Raw genomic sequence first — 22,778 nt, 5'->3', positions numbered from 1 at the left:
AAAGTGAGACTGGGTATTTGAAGAAGATAACCTAATGCAAGTTTGGTTTGGGATACATTTATATCTATTATTAACTAGTTCTGTCAGCTCAATTTGTGTGTCAATTGAAAAAAAAAAGTGAAAATCTGCCCTGGACATCATCCCAAACCCTTAAAACATGCATTTACTGAAGGCTGTAGACAAGGCTTCAGCCTTCTTAGCAGCATATTACAAAGCTATATTCAACACTATACATTTTTCCAAATAGATACCATCACTGCTTCTTGTCCTATACAATAAACGAACTATAGCAAAATGAGGTACGTTTTCATTTGTTCTTTCAAAAATCCTCAACAGACCCTTTCCACATTTTTTTCCCCACTGTGTGTGGTAGCAGGTATTTTTACATAAACTGATATGACTTAACCTTTACATCCTAGTATAGTGTTTCAAAAGCTTACATCCCCATAGGCTTTTAAACTGAAAGGTACACAGACACACAAGATGTTAATAGCTAAAACACAGCACCAGCGCAGCAGTGTTAGAGAAATCTGCTTGCTCAATTCCTTCTTTTTATATGTCCGTTAACATTTTACTATAGACTTCTGTAGGTCTTGACATAAGAGATTTCATGCCTTTTTTTTTTTTTCTTTTGAAGACTCAATATGTATTGAAGAAGTCTGTAAACTACTAACTTGCAGGAATAGCATTCCGTCCTCAGGTCTAGAAGCCTTACTGTGCACTGCTGGACATACCAAACCATTAGTCAGGCATTGGCAGTGTCAAGAAAACTTCAGCTGAACTGGAAGGCAATATATGCAGTTGAGTTTTACTTTTCCAGTTTTCTGATTACTTCTTGTTCCATGATTATTTCTCTGCATCAACGTTTGCAGGAATTTCTAAGTCAAATATAGAATTTGTAAATTGCCAGCAGTTCAAGTTCCATCTGGGATCTGAACAGTCAAGCTGAGCTCCGTCTGCTCCACACTATGCTTACACTGCCATTACCAATAAATATTGTGAAATTAAAATTCTACAGACAGATTTCCTAATGATGTACAGGCAGAACAGAACAATTTGCTCTTTCACACTTCTACTATTATTCCAATTATAAATCTAATAAAAACTAATTTTGTAAGGTCATTTTTAAGTCTCAGTGAAGCAAAATTATACTGAGATTACTAAATTCAAATGCATACACAATAATTATTTAATAACTCTGAGTATAATGGCATGTCTATAGGAATATCCACTGAACAGGCACATAAGAGTATTGGTAGAGTGATAGCCACCAGCATTTATGATTCACTTTTTGGCTTTGTACTATGAAGCAAATAATAGCTTCTGGAAAGGTGTCCCTGCAGTTTGCAAAATTCACTTTTCTATGACTTAGGGACAGTAATGCAGTGGCCCCTAGCTAGACTGGAGTACATTACAAGTGAAACAGCCTTCCGCTGTGAGGAAGTGTCAAATTCTTTTTATTAAACAGAGGTAAAGTTGATGCCTCCCAACAAGGTCAGCACTACCTTCAGCCTAAAATTATGAAGGATCTAAACTGGATCAGTCACATCTGATATCCACATACCCACATTCAGCTGTGGTCAAAAGTCTACTAATGGGTATAGCTTTTTCCACAAACTCCAGCACAGTTTACAGAAATCCAGAAGACAACTTTTTTTTTTTCCCCACAAAATTTATCACGTGACAAGAGTTACACTGTTTACGCTTAACACGTTCAATTACCAGAAAAAGCAAGATCTGCAGTTTTCTACTGCATTTTAAGTGACATTCATTTTCAAATAAAATAGAGAAATGAAATGCATTTTTGTAAGAGATACCATTTAATCTTTTTTCATTTATACTCTAGTACTTCAGCTGCTGCTAACTCGTAAATATAGTGATGCTGAAGTTTGCCATCATAGTAAGATTTCTCAGTGTAAGAGTCGTTTCCTTTCTCCAACTATACTCAAGATAAAGTTATATTTGTCTGACAAGTACTTTAAATAGTTCCCATTTCACATTGAGATGGGTGCCAGACCACAAACCAAGCTGTTTCTACACTGCTTCTCCTGGAACTGTTAAAAAAAACTAGGCTAATTTAGAAAAAAATGATGCAACACAGGAAAAAGAAAACATCAGAAAGGCAAAGAACTTGGACATACAGAGTTTCCTCATATCTCCCTGCTTGTTTTGATAAATAAAATGTCATATCCTCGTGTCAGTTATCATGTGAGGAGGGGAAAAAATAACAGGTATTACTGAAAAATCAGTTTAAAGGACTCAAGCACCAAACAGCTTTTAAGGATGTTCCAAGATGCTAACAGCCTGACATACCTGTCTACCTATGAAAATAGGGAATGTCCTTTCCTGCTATGAATTCAGATTCTTTGAAAAGTGTTTTGGTTTTTTTTTTTTCTTCTGAAGTATATATTTGCGAAGCAGCAAGACTTTTTTTAAGATTTTTTTGAAAGCTTTTTAATTTATGAATCTTAACAGTTGCCTCAGAAGCTCATATGAATGAAAAGTAGTTTTCAACCTAGAGTCTAGCTTAACATTACTTGCACACTGGAGCTGCCCTTAGAATAAAAATGGAGGGATTTAGAAAGAAGATTCTCTTTTCTTTTCAAGGAAACAAGATTTATAAGATGGAGGTAACTGGGGAGTGTTTCCAAGTTTATTCAGAATTTCAAAACTACTGCAGAACATGGGGGTATATTTAAATCCATCTGTTTTGAATATGTCAATCTGTAATCTCCTCAACCTGTTACCATTGTTACTTATAACTGAAAATTCTATGTAATTTGAAATGGATGCTTATCAAATTACTATTTTTTAAAATAAAAATTCATGATGTGGGTAGGTGACAAAAATCTGTACGTTACTCATTTACTGACCACTTTTGAGGATACATGGCATAGCATGCAATAATGGAAAAGACACTTCATGACTCTGATTCAGCAAATAAAATGATTTTTTAAAAAATTACTGAAATAGGACTCCTGAAATCTTATATTTGAATGAATTTTGCTCTTGGTTCTATCCCCCAGTTGAGATGTAAGCATGTCCCTCAATTTCTATTACCTTAATCAGAGAGAATCAATTCATCTGCTCAATTTGCTCTCAAGTATGAAAAGTTAATTTCCAAACATTGGAATAATATTTTGGACATTCAAGAAAATTCCATTCAACAAATAAAGGAAATAAAATTGCTCACTATGGCACTATTAGCCTTAGTTTTTCAAATTTTTGAAAAAGACAAATACAGGAGCTTTTTTTTTTTTTCTTTTCCCTCAGAACACACTTTCTAAACAAGTCTCACCTCTGTATGACAGAGTAAGAGTAAGTCAGTATTGTCATATTTGGCTTATTACAAGGGTATTCCTCTGCATTATATAACATTTTCTATGACCACTCCCCAGAAAATCTCTGGGGTTATTTCATTTTTTTCCTTACTGTATTAGATGCATTTAGAACCAATTAGAAAACTGCTTCTTTCTACAATTTATCTTTTGTAAATATAACATAAATCTTGCACTCTTACAAAGGACAGTGCAGGTATCAACACCACCTGAGGCATAGACATCGAACTGCACTGTTGTACATGGGAAGAGTTTGTGAACAGACAGGTATCCACAAACAACAAGTTACTGAACAGAGTACTAGATGGAAAATACTGAAGAGAAATAAACATTGTCTCTCTGCTCCACTGTAAATACACAGTATGTCCTGAGCAATTAATATTTCTGAAAGTTAGTACTAACTATCAAGCGTACCGTTGAGAAAACTAGTGTAATAATTTTGCAGTGTTTTGCTGCATTTGGGGGACTTAACACTAGATGGCATATCACACCACAAAATGTGTAACAAAGTATAAGCAGATGTACTAGACCAGACTTGTCATTTAAAGAGCTCCTTATACCAACAGAATAAAACTTCCATATCTGCTCCTTCTCTTATTTTTTATAAGGTATGCTTCAATTGTGTTTTTCACCTGTGGCTGAAGGGTACAGAGGCAATACAATACGCTAGGTCAGTTTCTGAAAAAGGTCCTTGAAGAATAAGTTTCATACAATATTCACACATTTCTCTTCAGCTTACTACTGAATGAATTCTACCGGGTTTTATCATGGATTAAACATCTACTACATAAGCTGATACTAAAATATAGGTCGATATCCACAGGAGAGTCATACGTTTAAAAGTTATGCTTTGCCTTCACAACTTCTCCCAAAATAATACCACTGTGCTATAGTTTTACTGCTGATGTATCCCTATATAAAACACTATTTTAACTCAGCTTATAACATTGAACGTAATTATGAAGTTGGGAACTCAGAACTGATAGCTACACAGTGCTTTTTTCATACTAAAAATAAGACCATAACGTTAAGCTGTAGTTCTCCAGATTTTTTTTTTTTTTCATAAATACCGTGAGGTTGCTTACAGACCAAATGAACCACAAAGCTCAGAAGCTAAGCATGCATTATTTTCAACTGATGCTGCAACCAATTCATGTAATGTAAGTTTTCATATACTTACTATCGGTAAAGGCGTGCAAACCAAGTAAAATGTTATATAAATTAGAAGCACATTAATTTTGGCATACTAAGTAAGATTTTGACTTTATTAAATAGAAAACACATCAGAAACTATCTGTATTTAATGAACCTGTAATAAACATATTGTTTTCCTCACTTACAGCAATAGAATTTTTTCTAAAGATATTTATTATTTAAGAGAGATTTTACTGCAGTGGAGCTACTTCCCTCATACCTCACATGACTTGGTCTTAATTTTTTGATTCTGCAAGAACCTTTTCCTTAAAATAAAACTGCTGGTAGAATTCCTATATTTTTTTTTGTGTGTGTGTATGTGTGAGATAGCCAGTTATCAAAGAATTTACACAAAGATAAGCCTTCATCCTATCACTCAGCCTTCATTCACAAGCTTCTCCCACAGTCCTTGACAGAACAGCTGGATTTCATGAATATGGCAAAAAAAAAAACAAACATAATAATGAACTCTGGTTTAAGGATATATTAATAACTATTTTTACTTTACCATGAGTAGTCCTTAGCCATTCTCAAGCCTGTTTTATGCTCCAGGCAAGACTACCATGCCAAACAATGTAGGTAAGGAAGAGAGTTAAGGGTTCAACTTAACTAGCATTATGTAGAACTTCAACATCAGTCCAACAAGATATCAATATCCTTTCAAAGTTCAGAATTCATAGACTACAAACCCACTAAGATCTACTCAAACACTTTGATATCTTACTGTACTTTGTCCTTTACACGATTCATATTTCTGTATGCTATACCATTGAATCTGCAGTGCAGGATACAATTTAGGTATTCAAGCATCTATCTAAGAAATGTTATGATCAGATGTATCCATTAAATGCATCAGATGTATCATGAGAGACACACAGTGATTTCCTCTACCAAATTATCATCTGATGCAAACTCCTTAACTAACTGGTCTCTTCTAACCTTCTTTCTCCATGAAAGAGCTGAGATTTCACCTAAAAATGCAAATTTATTTGTGCAGTTACACTCCAGACGTTGTGGCTGTGCACTGCAAGCATAACTTTTAACAGTAACTTTTTCAAATCACAATGGTTCCTATGGTGAAAGCTTTACTGCTCAAGATTTGGAGCTTTCTAGGCAACCAGTATGTTTTATTCACAAGGCAACCACTAAGTGTATTTTTAGATCTCTAAATAAATATCTATGATTCACCTACGTATTGTATTTGTGATACATGCTTGCATCACAAGAAATTTTAAATTAGACCTGTATTTCATATGCTCTGCAACAGCTTGGAATCATTAAAGCAGGAATCTAGCGGGTGGAGTATTTTTAAGCTACGCTGGTGTCTGATGCGTGAATCCTGCAATAAAATGCAGGATAATCCTGACTAAGAATTTACATGTATTTCTTTTAAAAATCTACCCCAAGGAATAAAAGAGAGTCACTCTCCTTTCAAAATGGGCACAGGATCAAGATCCAGTCAGTAGAAAACAATCCTTACAGATGCCTTCATATAAAGTCAAGGAAATGAGATTCGGGATATAAAACAAAATGTAACTTTTTTTCCGGAGAAGAAGAATAAATTTTGAGAGCTCAATTCCATGTAAACTGAGATTGAAGCCTAAAATGTTTTAAATAACATTGTAATTGCAAGAGAGAGAAGTTATATTGTTGCCATGACTGCCTTCCAATGCCTTTATATGCCTTCATTTCTTTATACTTAATTGTAACTCTGAACTAACTCTGAATTTATCTGTGTTACTGCCATATCAGCCATTTTTCTTCAGAAGTCTATTCTTCTTAATCTTCTACACTGGTAAAGCCTGATAATCTTGTTATAATAAATCTCACTGATCAACATTTCAATTCAACATTTTACTCTTTTCCAGCCTGGTTTTTAACATGTACTTTAACACCTCCATTTGCTATGCAAAAATAACTGTGGTTAAACAATTACAGCTCTATTGATTTACCTAGCTTGTTTTTTCTTCTCTCTGGGTAGTTACGCAGCCAAGGCTCTAGCTGTATAAAAGTTTTCTCCACTAACATAGGCAAAAAAATAAGCCCATGGTGTTCAAAGTACAGTTAGGCAACCAACATGCTAACCATAGCTATTTTGGTAGCAGCAGCATCTTACAGAGACGTAAACTCCGCAAACATAATGTGGTTAAAATTGTATCACTCAAGGAGGTCAGACAGTCAAGAATAACTTACCCTCAAACACAATAATCAGGCTTGTATTTGATGTTGAAATTACAGGTGGTTTTGCATTGCAACCAACTTTGTGGCAAACAGAAAATACAGGCTTTTCCCCTCCAATACACACATGCTGATTTATGTTGTTTTGGAATAAGGGTTTTCCTATGTATTTAAAACAAAATGATTCCTTATTAAAGTGTACCAAGACTTTGAAATGACAAAGCAGTAGCTGGGATAATGTCATCTAAAGACAACCTTAGTCCTGTCATACTTCTGTGGCTATAACCAGTGTAATCACTTGAGTTCCACTATTTTTAAAGAAAGATGCTTGGTTTGTACTACCCATTTCCAACATAATTACACCTTTGTTCAGACAGATTAGTGTAGGCTATTTTCCCCTTGTAACATAAAAGGCAAAATGGAATTTTTGAGGACTGGTCAGGTTCTTCATGTGTATCTGATGCTTAAAAGGTTATTAATGGAAGAGCAACGTTCGCTGTTGTGTCGTCACAGTGTTACAGTGCTTTTAGCATATTTTACATATAAATCATGTTTCAATTGTAGCTTTATGTCCTAGGATTGCTTACAAGAAATCATGAATAAATAATAGTTATTAGGGAGATCTACCTCTAATCTTAGCCAGCATCCATAAGGAGCCATACATATGGCTCCATAAACTGACAGCAGTCACTCAGTTTGGGACGTCTTCATTTTACTTGTGTTATTCTAGTTAGTGATCAAGTTAAATGTATAGCACTGTGACAGTATCATGAAGCATGAAATATAAGGATGCAGAAAGATTCAGAAATAAAACCATAGCCCTGGGTTACTGACACACTCCTCTACTATAAGGACAGCAGTCTAGATTTAGAGAATAACTACTGTTAACTGTTCTAAGGTCGCTACAGTATCCTACAGTGCAACCGTATGTGCAAACTTTAAATAGCTAAGAACAAAGAACATGAAATCAAGCATGACCAACTGAAAAACAGACTTTCAAATATCACCGAAATTGTGTGCTTTGTACTTCACCGTTTCAAGCCCAGATTTTCAGCCTTCTGTTAGCAATCAAAGTATACAATTATATGGGGAGATTTCTCAAAGAAGTCAACAGTTTCCATTTAGGATAGAAAAAAAAGTAGCTACATTTCCTAAAGTGCTGATCAACCAGCAAGTACAAATCAGTTTAAGCATTTAAAAAAAAACACTGTTTAAGTTCAGGGTCTAAACATGAATTAAGCTATTATGAAATATGCTCCTTGATGCAGTGTGGAGAATAGCTAACTTAATATATTTTCCTTTAAAACAGTTGCAAAAAACAAACAAACAAACAAAAAAACAGGACTAATTTGAGCAAGTAGTCATCTCGTCTCTTACTGCAACTACTGTATTGCAATCCCTGTACTGCACTACATTATTTGTAGCAACAAAAGCCCTACAGATTTGCCAACTTAAAAACAGAGATTTGTGGCATGCAAATTACATGCAATCATTACTTTGCACCCTTAATAAAATACTAGTTAGCTAAAAAGCTGGTGGATTTATTCTGACAATGCTGATTTATGACTTACATTTTCAATATAAAGGGTGTATTTCTCTTTAACATTCCAAGTGTATAAATCAGCAAAAAGCAAAAGCTAGAAAGTTGAATCACAGCGCAAAGCTGATTAATGAGGGAATAAAAGAAGGCAATGTACTTGACTGGTGAGGAACCTGTTCACAGTAGTAGAATGATTTTCATTGAATAAACTCCAGTTGAACAAAGCTGACATGCCTGAAGTCTTTTCTTTCCTAATAATTAAGTAATCCTTCTTTGCAAAATGCTATGGAACCAAAGAGCAGATCTTAGGTGAATATATTTTCAGCAGGTATATGCATGAACAGATGAACAAACAGTATTTGGATTGTACAGGAATATGGAGAAAATGAGCTCCTAACCAGCCTTTTGCTATATCACATCCTAGGGATAATGCTGCCCTGAAAATTTTGTCTAGATCAAAGTATCTCAAACTCGTGGCATTAGTTCAAGCTTCCTACCATGCTGAAGCTTCTTACTATCCTATGCTGAACAACACAGTTTTAATTTCAACAGGTCTCCTCTATCCTATACAAATTTATTGTAGTCTTCTAAAGAAATAAAACCAGGAGCAGATAGTTGCTATCACTCAAGAGTATACTCCATGCAGCTATAAAATTACTATTTGCTTTTAGTGTGCTTCAGTTTAACGTTACAAATGGTGTTCTTGATTTCTGCACGCATTGCACACTATGTATTTAAAACACATTATACCCTCGCACTAAAGAATAATTTGTTCTCCTTTCTTGTAAAATAAATTCAAACTAAAGTACATTGTTATTAGGAATGTCTAGAAAAGTACAATGTGCAGATCTAGAACTTTAAAGCACTCTTTTCCTATTTAGGTTATTCACAGTAAGTTAAAAAAAATTCACTAAGGAATTTGCTGAACAAGAATTTTATGGCAACATTAGAGAATTTAGTCATTTTTTTGGAAAGTTTCCATTATCCAGACTTTCTGCAGTATGACAAGCTAGCAGTTCAGTTCTGAGACAGGGTGTTGCTTATTACAATCAGAAAGGATTAAAAGAACTATGCAAGGCTCTCTGCTGGGCACTGTGGATGTTCACAGACTGAATACTGGCCTAGAAACAAAAGAAAAATCAAAGCTAACACTTCATATCACAATGAGCAAACTGCCAATACCTTTTCAAAAACAGATGTCTGTGAACTCCCTTAGTTTATAACAGCATGCAGTAGCAGCAGAGGATGGGAACACTGAAGAAAGGAAGTCAGACTGGATTTCAGTTGATTGCAAATTGAGTTCATTGGCAATAGTAGAGATCTGGGATTTTCATTCTGCATAGCAAAAATTTTCTAGTAACTCTCTCTTAAGGTTTAAGTATAGAAAATCCATTAGCTAAGGAAGAAAGATATCTAGGTGCCATAAATGCCCAGTATCATCTTATCCTCCGCAAAACGCAAATGAATAAATTTAAATATAAAATACCAGAAGGATAGTTTACTTAAACATATGTCAAATATGACAGGCTTAACTGCATAGCATATGCCATGAAGACATGCTTTGCATTCATACGCATGTGCAAGTAGTGTGATATTTTGTTTTTACATCAAATTAATATTTTTAAAGGATGTTGCAGAAATGGTGGAGTAAGGCTGAAAATTCAGATTATTAATTAGTATTTGGCATTCTCATTACTTACCATTTAAAAATCTTTACTACTTTTATAGGTCTTTAAATACAATTTAAAGAATAGAAGGCAGAACTGTAGATAAACAAAGTTACCAGGGAGATTTATAAATGGCATCTATTTCAAAAAATCCTGCCAGAACAAAGCTAACCTAGCCTTCATCTGAAATTCATGTTTAAAACCACAGAATGGAAACTTCCAGTTATATTGAAAGCCATGATATCCCATGGCTACTGGGACTCAAAGGAGGCTGTAAATCTCTACTCCTACATGTACATTTTAGAAGTTGGCACAGCTGTCTTGCATATAGACTTCCCCTCCTACACTTTGAGAAACAGGAACCACAATCTTGCACTTTATTTACTGAACTTTCACTGTACTTACTCATCACTGAAGGCTGTTGTTACAGACTCTCCCTGCACAGGTCCATGCCAAAAGGCAGAACTATTTATGAACCTTCATAGAAGCAGAGGTCAAACAGGGATACCAAAAGGAATTCAAGGTGTCTCAGAATTCATGATTTTAAGCAGAATTTATTAGACAGGCTGGTAAACATACTGTGTATGTTAGTCCTACATGATCACATCCAGCAGAATAAAATAAGCTGTGATTCATTCACTTTAATTTTTTGTTTTCTTTCCCAAGCGTACATCTGGTTTAAAAGCAGATCCCATTCTCTGATCCCCTTTTTTTCCACAACTAACAGACCTGCTTGAGGTCTTTCAAGAAGAAAAGCATAGCTTAATTTTTCCCTGATGTTTCTTTTTGAAGGATCAGCAAGTAAAAGATAACGTATTTGCTTATCTACCAATATGGAAAGAAATCTCTGGAGTATCTATTTATGATGGTATTGTAGCTGTGATGATATCGGGATTAAGGAAGAATGATTTTATGTGACAATTATTTAACTAGATGACCTGACAGCTGGAGAGAAAAAAAACACAACCAAGTTAAGATTTCATGTAGTGCAGACATGCATTTGTTGGCCTGTTATGATTTTTCCTATTATGGACCTTCTACTTCCCTAGATCCACTGTTGTCTGCTTAGACATATATGGTGTCCCACTCTAGCCTCCTTCCTTACAGGACTGCAGTCCCACTGTTCCACTTGCAATCTACCTTTACCTTTAAATTCAACTGATTCCGTACTTAGGTAAACTCTGAGCAACTTCTATCTGTCTTTGTTTTGTATCTGAGGTACCACACCCAAACCCCGTCTTTTTCCCTAATCATAAATATTTCCATATAATATTTATGTATAAAATATATAATAGATATATTTTCTGAGTATATACTTTTAATAAATATTTTGGTAGCAGTATACTGCAGATTTGTGAGGTTTTTTAGTATCTTCTGAGAAGCTACTTGGTCCAGGTTTTCTGTTAGAGCCTTGTTTTGCCCAAAGATAGGATACACTGACAAGGCAAAAGACTAAGAAATTTACCAGAAGTGTTGACTTGGTGAACAGTTCAGTAGCAAGCAAAAACTGCTCCTGTGGTGAACTGCATTCACAGGTTAGAGCTCTCCTTCTTCGTACTCTGGGCAGATTATGAGAAGACTAGATTACAAACCTGCAAAGATAAATGCAATTCTGCATGGATGCAATAACAAACTTGTAAAATATGTAATTAAAATCACATTAAGTTTCCCCTTATAAATTTAATTCTGTAAAATGTGCTTAACATGACAATATATACTTCATTAGAATGTTGCCTTTACATAGTCAAACATTAAACGAACAAAAAGATGCTCAACAAATAGAGAACACTAAAATATAAAGCAGACCTGGCATGCAAGTATGATCTACAATCAGACATAACTAGCTATTAATTTTGCATTCATAAAACACAAGAATTACCTATCCTTACCATGACTTCTCTTCTTCAGCTTACTGCTCCTTACTACACACTGCTTGTTAACGCAAAGCAATAAATCTCTCTACAATATTGTATTGATGCATAGCAGTATGTGGGAACAGAATCTACTGGTTAACCCATCAGTATGATCTTTCAGTGTTAGGAAAATATCTGGCTTAAAATGCAAAGTGTACTCATGAGTATTTGCAACTTAACTGTATTTAATCTGATATATTCTTTTAAGGATCTAATTATTAGCTGCATTATGATGTGCTAAATTCTAAATTTAATTGGAATTTGGAAGACTTATATCATGCTTGCATGCCAGCTGTAGCCTTTTCTTTCAAAAAGTTCTTCTTTTGGTCTCTCGTGCCTTTTCATTAGGCAGCCAATTCAAGAAATCAAACACCAAACTAACTGGGAAAGACATGGTTTGAGCAGAATATATCAGATTTTGTAATTACAAAAAGGCAGAAGTACAAATGAACATTCCTACAGGTTTTCTACAAACAATCAATCTAATATAACTAAAATAATAAGTAACTATGAAAACATAATCCCATCACTGGAATTTTGAGAACAGCATAAGCTACCAGTATTTCTATTTTTCTCCCCTCCACGCAGATCATCTTGCTAATCTTCCATGATCCTCCCATCTCGAGAGGAATTCTCACAGCAATACAGGGCATGCACGGTAATCTTCAAAATCAGAATGAAGAATGTACAGGTAGCATAATGAGATTTCTCCATTTTTCTGACCATCAGATCTCACCAAGTTACAAACTGAAGTGTCATTCTGTCCCTTAAAGAAGGTTCTTCAACTTATGCTTCAGAAAAGGATCTGTGTTATGTGAATTTAAATTATTGATCTTTTTTACATGAAAAAAACAGCTTTCTCCTTTCTTCCTGTTCTGTTTAAGCAGTTTCCTTTCTTACTTTGCTGAAAGTCAAATAACCTCCCATTTCATATACAGTGTATGATCTGGTTCATAAACTACGAGATTTATTTTGATATAACTGACTATATATTTAACGTGTAAATCTAGATGTAAGAAATACTTAGCATTTTTGCTCTTACTTAACTTTTCTGATAAGCTCAGTTGGATCCTCTTAGAAATCGAGATAATATTACTTGCATATTTCACACTTTGAATGAAGTATTTACTTTGTTGATTAAAATTAATTTATTTCCTTTTTTTAAAGTAGAATGTCTGTGTTTATTACTGTAACAGCAGGTACAGAAGACCTATTTCTAAGTTTGGCATGCATAATATCAAAAAATTTAAATCATCCATACATTTTAGAAAATACAGTTAAATCAGCAGACTAAGCCTGGGCTTAGAAAGGGATGTTAAGATATAGTCCGATGTCATGTTTTGTCCTCTAAAGCAGTGAAATACATTTTGAAAAAGAGATGGAGGTTAAAAACTTTTCTAAAAGGCATTGATATAGATGCCCTGGAATTACAATCAATGATGATCATTAACTTTATGAAAAAATTACTCTGAATTCAGGATAGTCATTAATTACTACATCTAAAGAAAGAATATCATGTGACTGAATATGATTTTTTAACACTGAGTTAGAATTAAGTTCTTCCTTCTTTATCTGATTATGTCTGCCACATGCAAGGAAAGGCCAATAGGCAGTGGATTACTGTCACACATTGAAGCGTTAGGTAACTTAAAGAGAGATTCTATAATCCTTTACTTGTAGCAGAGATGATCCTAGCTTCAGCATTGCTCATAGGAGCGCTCTTTATGCAGCACGTATTGAAGAAAAAAGTTTTGGGGAAGACGAATATGTGGGGAGGAGAAAGGCTGTGAATTATTAAATGCTTCTGGATATTCTGGTCTCTTACTGAATAACAGCACAATTAAACGTGCCATACCTTTTGTATAGGGAGGTACGCTGGAAGTAAAGCAACATTCAAACAGAATGTCTAAATCAGTCTGAAGAACTCAGGAACTCTATTCCCTTGATCAATCTATAAAGTAATAGTCTACTTCATTAGTATCCATAAAGACACATCCTCCAAATCCCAGAAGGGACTGCTCAAAATTTTGCCAGAGCTTTCTTACTAATAAACACACTAACTAGACTAATATTAGTTTGGATAGGCCTAAAAGTGCTTCAGTATAATAACAGCATCCACTGAGCAATCTTTTGCAGTTTCATCAGTGTAAGTGCTGAAGTGTTCTGAGGATATCTCAACTCTGAGGATATCTCTTCTGAAGACAAAAGCTCAGAATGTAAGACTGTTTTTCATACAGTACTATAAAAACAATTTTAAAATTTTGACTTGCTTAAGCCCTCACACGTTTTCTCACTCCTGTTTTTTTGTTTTGTTTGTTTTTGTTAAGGTTCTATTAAAAGATTATCTGTAATAAACAGAAAAAGAATCTACTTCAAACAGCACTGAACTGGATATGCTTCTGTGTAACAATACTTAAAAGTCAAAAGCAACACTCCAACTTGAATCTATATTGTGCATTTTTTTGCTTCTCATCACACATCTTACTTTTGTCAGTTATGTGACATCATCTCAAATGCTATTTTCTGTGAATTGCTGCTCCTTGTAAAACTGTAAAAAATAATAAAAAAATAAATGGTCACATTCTACTTTCTTAAGGTCATAGTATAAATTGTCACTCATGTTACTATAGAAACAGAGTGGATTTCGTCATTATAATGCATGCGGCGATAATTGTTTTTATTTTAGTCCATGGATAGGTAGTTAATGGTGCCAGCTGCAGTTAGCACAGACACAGACTCTTGTCATCTAAGCACAAAGCTGCTGTCTCCTGTCACTGTGAGCTTCCCTAACCATCAGCAATTCATAGGAGAACTTTCACACAGAAAGAAGAGCCTTTCACATGCCTTAGTTCTGTGTCTGAAACAGAATTCCCTGCAGGAATTATGTTTTCATATGAAAAAGAAATAAACAAGCTACAGCACAGAGTGCTTCTTCACATTGTCTTGTCAGGTCATTGCAGAAAATCTGGTTTCTATGTGGCAGCTTATAAAATTTGGATTGTATTGAAAAGAGGTTCAGCTGCCATCCTATCCTCAATACAAGCTTTCTCTAGAAAGTACAGCAGGATATTATGAGCTTGAGATTAACACAGATCCCTGTGAAACTGCATATTTTAACCTTGATATTATAAACAGATCAACAGGTATTAAATGAAAATATTGCAGTTCTGTCAGATTAAAGTTATTAGATGCATGCTCAAATTTAGGCTCATTTAAAATACAAAAGTGGATACTAACATACAACAAAATCATAAATGAAAGCAATATAGGAAAAGGGATAATATAGGATATGGGATAATCCAGGGTCATCCAAACTCTATTCAAAATCAGGTGTAAATCAGTTCTAAAACAGATGCATCTAAAATAAGCAGTTAATGGCCCCACTGAACATTACAACAGGTACCACATCCAAGGCAAAGATGTGAGAACAGGATCTGTTCAGCTTTAAGAAGGGAAGGCTCGGGGAGAGTTCAGCTACTCTGTGGCAAGGTACAGAGAAAACGAAACCAGACTCTTCTTGGAGGTGTACATGATAGGTGGACAAGGGGCAATGGGCCCAGCCTGGTATGCGCAAAGTTTCAAGCAGATCAGAATGGTTTTTTTCACCACAAAGGTGGTCAAACAGTGGGGGACAGGGACACTTTACTGAGAATATGACAGAACACTGGAACAGGTTGCCTAGAAAGGCTGGGCAATCTCCGTACACGAAGCTCTTCAAAACTCTTCTGACTGTGATCCTGGGCAACAAGCTCTGGGTGACCGTGCTTGAGTAGGGGTGGTTGGACAAGAAGACCTCCAATGGTCCCTTCCAACCTCAACCATCTGTTTTGCCCAAACATAAGCTAAGCATCATGAAAAACAACAGTAAAACAAGGTCTATTGTAATCTGTGCTTTATGAGAAAAACTGCTTTTCATAATATATGAAAGTTAATTCTCTAAACTGGCTTATGTCATTTTCAAGATTATTTGAAGAATAGAAAGTCACATGTGAATGGATATTACGCAGGTCTTGACATTGTACCAATTTGCTTTTACTTCAGTTATGTTCAACACAATTTGCTGAGCTGATCAACATATAGAGTGCTCTTTCCTACTGTACAGTTATTGTGGAACACCTATCAAAGCTGTTATTTTATATTAAAACTACCTTTATTACATTTGCTCAGATTTGGCTTGAACTACAGAAGATTTATTACCAGTTATTCTCAGTTCATGTTAATTTGGTTATAATTAATAATAGTTGTGTGGAATATTATCCTTGTAAGAGATGCAGCTAATGTGTAGTTTAAATATTAATAAGCTTATTCTTTAAAAGGATAACTGCAAAGCTTAATGTAGATTATTAGCCAAGCAGACCATTGCTTTTCCTAAAGTGCAGATGCTTCAAATCAATAGGTTTACAGGTTAACTATGAAGCACCATTTTCTGTACTTCCTTCCCTTGCTCAACATCATGAAGTGCATAAATTGTACACAGAATTGTATTTCCCTCCGATGTATGCCTGTGCAACTTGGTTCTGAAAAGTCTCCTAGAATCCAATAATACTGTATGAAAAGCAACTGTTTTTTCTGTCAAATTTCCCAATTTAGAACTGACAAAATGCTGTAATAAATTAGAGCAGAGCTTCATCAAAAATAGACATTTATGCAAGGCATTCTGAAAACTGAATTAGGGCTAGAATTATACTTGGAAATGTCTGCTTAGAGGTCCCATCTGTGAACACAGCAAATTATAACAGACAAAATGTTGATGGTGGTATAATTTGTGAATACCAATAATGACATTAGACGTTGCTGGACAGATAATATACAGCAGTCACTGTGTTAATGCAGTTCTTCCACTAATCACTTCTCCTAAGATCCTAGGAGTGCTAATACATGTTTTCTTAGTCATAAAGTTTTATGTAGCATATCCCTGCATGCTTCCAACCAGTGAGGTTTTCCCAGCTCCTTCGGGATTCCTCACTCTGTACATACGTACCCTACTTATTTTGTATTTAGGTCACATCAACTATGCACACAACAGCAAACAGGTCACCATATGTCCAATAATTCCAGATATGTTTGTTATAGATGTACATTCTGAAGCATGTTTGATGTACCACAAATGAGTATACGCATGTTCAGAAATACAGCAATCATAATTATAACTGTAACGATACATCTGACACACAATACAACCTGTTTTGGGGAAACATTAGGCTTACTTCATGTACACTCCACAGTGTGTATATGCATACAGCTTCCTAGTAAATCTCAGGCAAAAGTGACAGCCCTATATTTTCTGAACCTTTTCCAGGCGGACAGCCAGGCTGGAAAGATTCTGCTGCAGCCCTCTAAGCTATATTTGGTAATAACTTACTTCCCCGCAAGTATATATAACAACTATGTGAGAGGAAAAACAAGGTTCTAATACCCACCCATTTGAAAAGAACCCAGTGGAAAGAAAACAGAGTTCTGTGCAAACTTGGGTTGCTGTATGAAGCTGGAAAGTGCTCTGACTACGATCCCTGTTCTTCTGACCTTGGCACATTTGCCCACAACCTGGCTCTTTTGCTCGGGCCCAACGCTGAGCTGTGACTTGGAACAGAAACAAAATATGATCAGTGAAGTGGTGTTGGCTTGTTTTATTTTTACATGTATGCTTTGAGCAAGCATAGCTCAAGTAAATGGACCATAACAAGAAAAGAGCAATTTAGACATATTTCAGCAGTCAGCTTGACACCCATTATATTTTGTTATGGGTAGCTCTTAAGTACTTCACCTTCTGTAATAATTCTGTAGTGTGACACAGCATACTGTTTCCTAAGCTGAACTTAATCAGCATGCATAGAGTGGTAAATACACATATGAAAGCTTGGTAAGAACAGACAATGTACAGTGATATGAAGCACAGTAGTACAATAAGAATTTGGACAGCAATAGGTATCAAAAATGGTATTATTTTTCTTTTTACATTCCAAACACTTAGTAGTGAGTTTCCCTCATGTTTCCTTAGGACTCTGCTTCACTACAGTTGTAACCAAGCATGCATATTTTACAACTAACAATACAAGAACAGCAGGAAAAGCAACCTTTCTCCCCAAAGCAACAGAACTGAAATGTAAAAAAAAAACAAACAAACACCAAAACCCAAGTAATCTATATAATTAAAGGTATTTTTTGATGAATATATATTTTTTTTTCAATCATGTAAGGCTGAATGAACTCAAAGACAAGGCACTTGGAAAAGAGTCCCTAAAAAATACTTTTGTAGCTCATTTCTGAACTGCTTACATTAGGCTTCATGTCTTAATTCCAGAGAAAGAAGGCGAGAGGGTCTTGGTCTCTAACAGGGTTAATCAAGTAACTTGAGAGATTATCCAGACATATGTTACTGGCTCCCTTCTGCTACATGGAACATGTCTAACAGGTAGGGAGAATTGTTATGCTCTATCTTTTATGTTCATAACAGCACAGAGTAATGATTTAAGGTCCTGACTGGGATAGAATTAGAAGTAACTAAATCACTCTTGTTAAGTCAAACAACTATTCAACAAATTTATGGTATTTACATACAGATTACTTTATGAACAGTGACAACTTGAATTCCTTCTTGAACCTTCTTAGGACTCGTGAGTAAGCCCTTCACACAGCAATGCAGATGATTATCAGCAAAGTCAGTTCTCTGTGAAATCCAGAAAACCAGACAAAAATCTTGCATGTAAAAAAGTTTGATTTCTTCCATGTGCCTTTTCTTGATAGCTGCTAGTTTTCTTGACAGCTTTTGTGCTTTCACTGAATTTCACTATTCTTTGCAGGGTAGTGAATCACAACCATGAACAGAAAGAGCCCCACATGCATCAAATTCATCCAGCTGTGCAGAAAAACTGCCAGCCTTTTATTTAGGACCTGCTATATGGTACAGCCCTGTCCCTTAGATCTCTGCCACCTTAATTTCAAGCTGTTTTCTTTTTTCACTCATCCTCCTACCAATGTTAGCAATAGATGAGCTTTGGTTACCAGCACATTTATACTTTATCACTAAGCATGCAAGAGCAACCATGAGCAATTGCCTGTGACTTCGGTACAGTTACTACATTAATCTGCCAATACCTGGAAATTGATCTGGAAAATTGCACTTATGACCAGAGTGATCGATTTTCATGGGCTCCTGAAATAAATAAAAATGCAACATCTGCAAAAATATCCAAGGATTTGGGGGGTTGCAGGGGGGAGTATGAAGGATAGGGAGATAACCATACACTTCACTCATCAAGATAAAATACAGAACAGCCAGGCTGTTTCAAGTTTTATTGTTTAAATCAATCTAGTTCTTCTGAGCAGTTCTTCTGTATTTTATATGCAATGAATTTCTAAAAATAAAAATAAAAAAATCCACAAAAACAAAAAAAGCAGTAATCTATAAAGTTACAGATTTAAATAAGATCCACCAAAAATAATTATTCTTTATTTCAAGCTTTTCTGCTACATTTTTAGTCATCAATAGCTTAGTGAATAAACATTAAAAACTATTGTACGTAAGTAAAACAGAACCAGGAATGTAATAGAGCTTCAAATGGAAAGCTAAACGCAGAGCATTTGGATAAGATCTTTTTCCATTAAGTTGGTACAAACAGATTAAGACCACAAGTACACCTGTTTATATGATCAGCCTGCAGTTCAACATGCCGATGTACATTTTTCCACACCACAAATGTAACTGCACAAAGATATTTTACATCTCTAAACAAGGTCAAACAATTTCATATTTGTCCACAGCTACCCCAAAATTATGGTCAATATATTCAGAGTTCTACTAATAAATACCCTATGTGGTATTAAAAATCAAATTTGGGTATCACTAAAGGCAGAATCTGAAAAACACTCAGCACACATTTGTTGTAGGAGACATAGATAATCAGATTTTTAGTCTTGAGTAATTTTTTTTGACAAGAAAAATTTTTCTATAATTGTACACAAGAACTGATCGGGATTACTGTGTTGCTGCATCAGGTACTTTTGTACACTTCCTATGCCAAACTTCTGTTCTCTCTGCATCATAAAGCTCAATGAGACATGGTGCAGTACAGACAATGTAAAGAAGTCTCACCAGATAATGAAATAAGGATGCCTGATGTACTGAGGATGACAGGCTGTCAGCTTAAAAGAGCATGCACCATTACCTGCAACAATCCTAACAGAGTGCAGAGAGAAACCTTTCTCTTACAGAATCACAGAACGTTTGAGGTTGGAAAAGGTTTCTGGAGGCATCTGGTCCAACCCCCTGCTCAAGCAGGGTGACAGAGAGCAGGCCGCCCAGGACCACATCCAGACAAGATTTGAGTGTCTTCATGCATGGAGATTCCACTGCTTCCCTGGCCAACCTGTGCCGGTGCTCAGTCACCATCACAGTAAAAAACAAACAAACAAACAAGCTACTGTTTCCTAATTTTCAGAGGAAGCCTCCCATGCTTCTGTCTGTGCCCTCTTCCTCCTGTTACTTGACACCAGTGAAGGGAGCCTGGCTCCATCTTTACACCTTCCCTTTATGTACTTACACCAACTGATGAGATCCCCTTGAGCCTTCTACGCTGGACAGTCCCAGTTTTCACAGGAGCCCTTCCTCACAGGAAGAGATGCTCCAGCCCTGTAACCATCTTTGAAGCCTTTTGCTGGACTCTCCTGTATCTCCACCTCTCTTGTACTGGGCAGCCCTTAACAGCACATAGTACTCGAGGTGGGGCGTCACCAGCCCTGAGTACAGAAACTCAGTAATCATTATTAAATTCCCAACATACAGTTCAATGTGGGATAAAATAATCTATATACTCCTCTTTTCCATTCTATAAGTAAACTTCGAGGGCTCACAGTACACTCAATAGAAAATTTTCAACACTAATATGGAATACTTCCAAGCCACTCTCCCTTAGGACATAAGTGCTGCTATTAAAGATGGTTTGGAGAGACAGGGTATTATTTATTAACAACATTTTAATGTAGGCTGCCTCAGTCAGCAAAGCAAATTTGGTGTGAGGAATAGAAAATCTCTCCCATCAGCTCTTAAAATGATTCAGGTAATATACTGTCTGATCAAAAGACTAGCCAATTTCCTCCTGACCACATTCTTCTCTGTTCTGACAGAGAATGCAATGAAATACAAGCCTGCAGGCACGTGCTGGAGTAAAAATATTTTTAGATTTTTAATCCCCTGGCTGGATACAGACATATTAAATATAGATTACCTTTTATGACTACAGATAAAACTGAATGAAAGAAGGGAAAAAGTCACTGAGTAAGAGAAAAGATTAGCAATGTAGGTATATGACGCGCTATAAATACAGTACAGAGAAAGCTAAGGTATACGTTCATCCTATGAAGCAGAAAAATGAAGGCTCTATTGCTGGTATATATAATTCAGTGTAAGAATACATTTATAAATGAATAATACTAATCACATTAATGAACCATCCTTGACTTTACAAGGACTTGTTTGTAAAAGTCCTCTATAAAAAAGAAGTTTAAACCCAGCAACTTAAACTTATATAGCTGTGTCTTGAGATATAGAGAATACCTAACGCATTTTTCAGTTAGAAGTTGTTATATTCCTAATTTTGAGAACTCAATGGTATTTTCACTAAATATGCAAAGCTTTGGTTCCCTTCGGTCGCCTTGTAAAATGAAATCATACTATTTTGATAGAGGATTCTGAACACAGACTATTATTTTAAGCAGTATGACAAGCCGATGTTTCAATTCAGTTTTCATTGCATTGGTATGATCAATAAATTAAGAGTCTCCCTGTTATGATTTTACATATGTTTATTTGACTTTTCATTGAGACCTTTTCATGACACCTTCCTTTGCTACGGATAAGATTTGTATTTTTAGCAGTGCATTTGCCTTTAGTATGGAACTACATATCAAGCTAACAACGCAACTTTCACTGGGAAGTAGTTAGTCATATGCCATGAAATAAGTGAGATGAAACTGTTCTGCTTTAGTGAGTAAGTGATTGCTAGGAAGGACTAGAGTGCAATTTGTTGGACTATACACTGAACAGTTCAGCAGGAAGCAGGAAAAAAGCAAAATCCTATGTTTTAAAAGACTACCTTCAGCTTTTCCCACTTAAACCAAGATTAATACAGCCAAACATTTCTGTCCAGAGCTGACTGCATGTAGGACGGAGCGAGGAAAATGAAACTGTGCCAAGCAATGGGTCACAACATTCATGTCACTCTTAATAGAAGTAGCAAGCCTTCCCTGTGAAAATGCTTGTTTGACTAGTCCAGAATCCAAATTTACTGAGGTAATCTGGAAGCTTCCTTTCGTTTATAAATCCAAATCACTTCTTGGAATGTATTAATGACACAAATTTAAACGAAAGGGCAGAGAAAAAAAAGAAAATAGACTCCGCACCCTTTACACAATTCATCTGCAATACAGACATCAAGCATCTCTTACAGAAAGAAAAAGAACTATGGCTTTTACTTCCAACACAGCAGTAATAACAAGGTGCTAACTAGACAGCTATAAGGATGACAAAAGTATTGTACATGGGAAAAAAAAAAAAAAAGAAATATATAAAGAAATTACCTTTTTTTTTTTTTTTTTTTTTTTAAATAGATTTAAAAACAAACACAAATAGATCTTTCCCCAAAATGGCATGGCTACTCAGATGGCATGGCCATCTGAAACACAGATCAACTGGGAAACTGGTAAAGTTCCCAGTGGACACAGCACTAGCTAGAATTTTCTACAGAATCAATGCCATCATTTAGCAGTTACTGAAAGAATTTAAGGGCTCTGCTCCAAAAATAATGCAGTTTATATATTACATAGAAGCAAAAAAAACATTCATGTTCAACATCCTTTTGCTGATGGAGAAGCGTTGTTCGGGTTGAAACTCCTTATTAAAGTGCAATGATCATTATTATAAAGTAAGAGTCATTAAACAGTACTAACATCT

General features: G+C 35.5%; 1 long non-coding RNA gene across 5 annotated transcripts in view; it reads right to left on the bottom strand.

Annotated features, from left to right (window-relative positions):
- The window catches only part of LOC137861889 (uncharacterized), a 137,224-nt gene that overhangs the window by 85,399 nt on the left and 29,047 nt on the right, over positions 1-22,778 (bottom strand). For all 5 annotated transcript variants that reach the window (XR_011099909.1, XR_011099907.1, XR_011099910.1 and 2 more), the window contains exon 4: positions 11,383-11,509. This is a non-coding gene — a long non-coding RNA (uncharacterized lncRNA). The remainder of the gene's footprint in view (positions 1-11,382; positions 11,510-22,778) is intronic.

The sequence above is a fragment of the Anas acuta genome, chromosome 10 (assembly GCF_963932015.1).
Source record: "Anas acuta chromosome 10, bAnaAcu1.1, whole genome shotgun sequence".
NCBI lineage: Eukaryota > Metazoa > Chordata > Aves > Anseriformes > Anatidae > Anas > Anas acuta.
The sequence above is the reverse complement of the archived record's forward strand: the minus strand, read 5'-3'. Positions and strand labels throughout refer to the sequence as shown.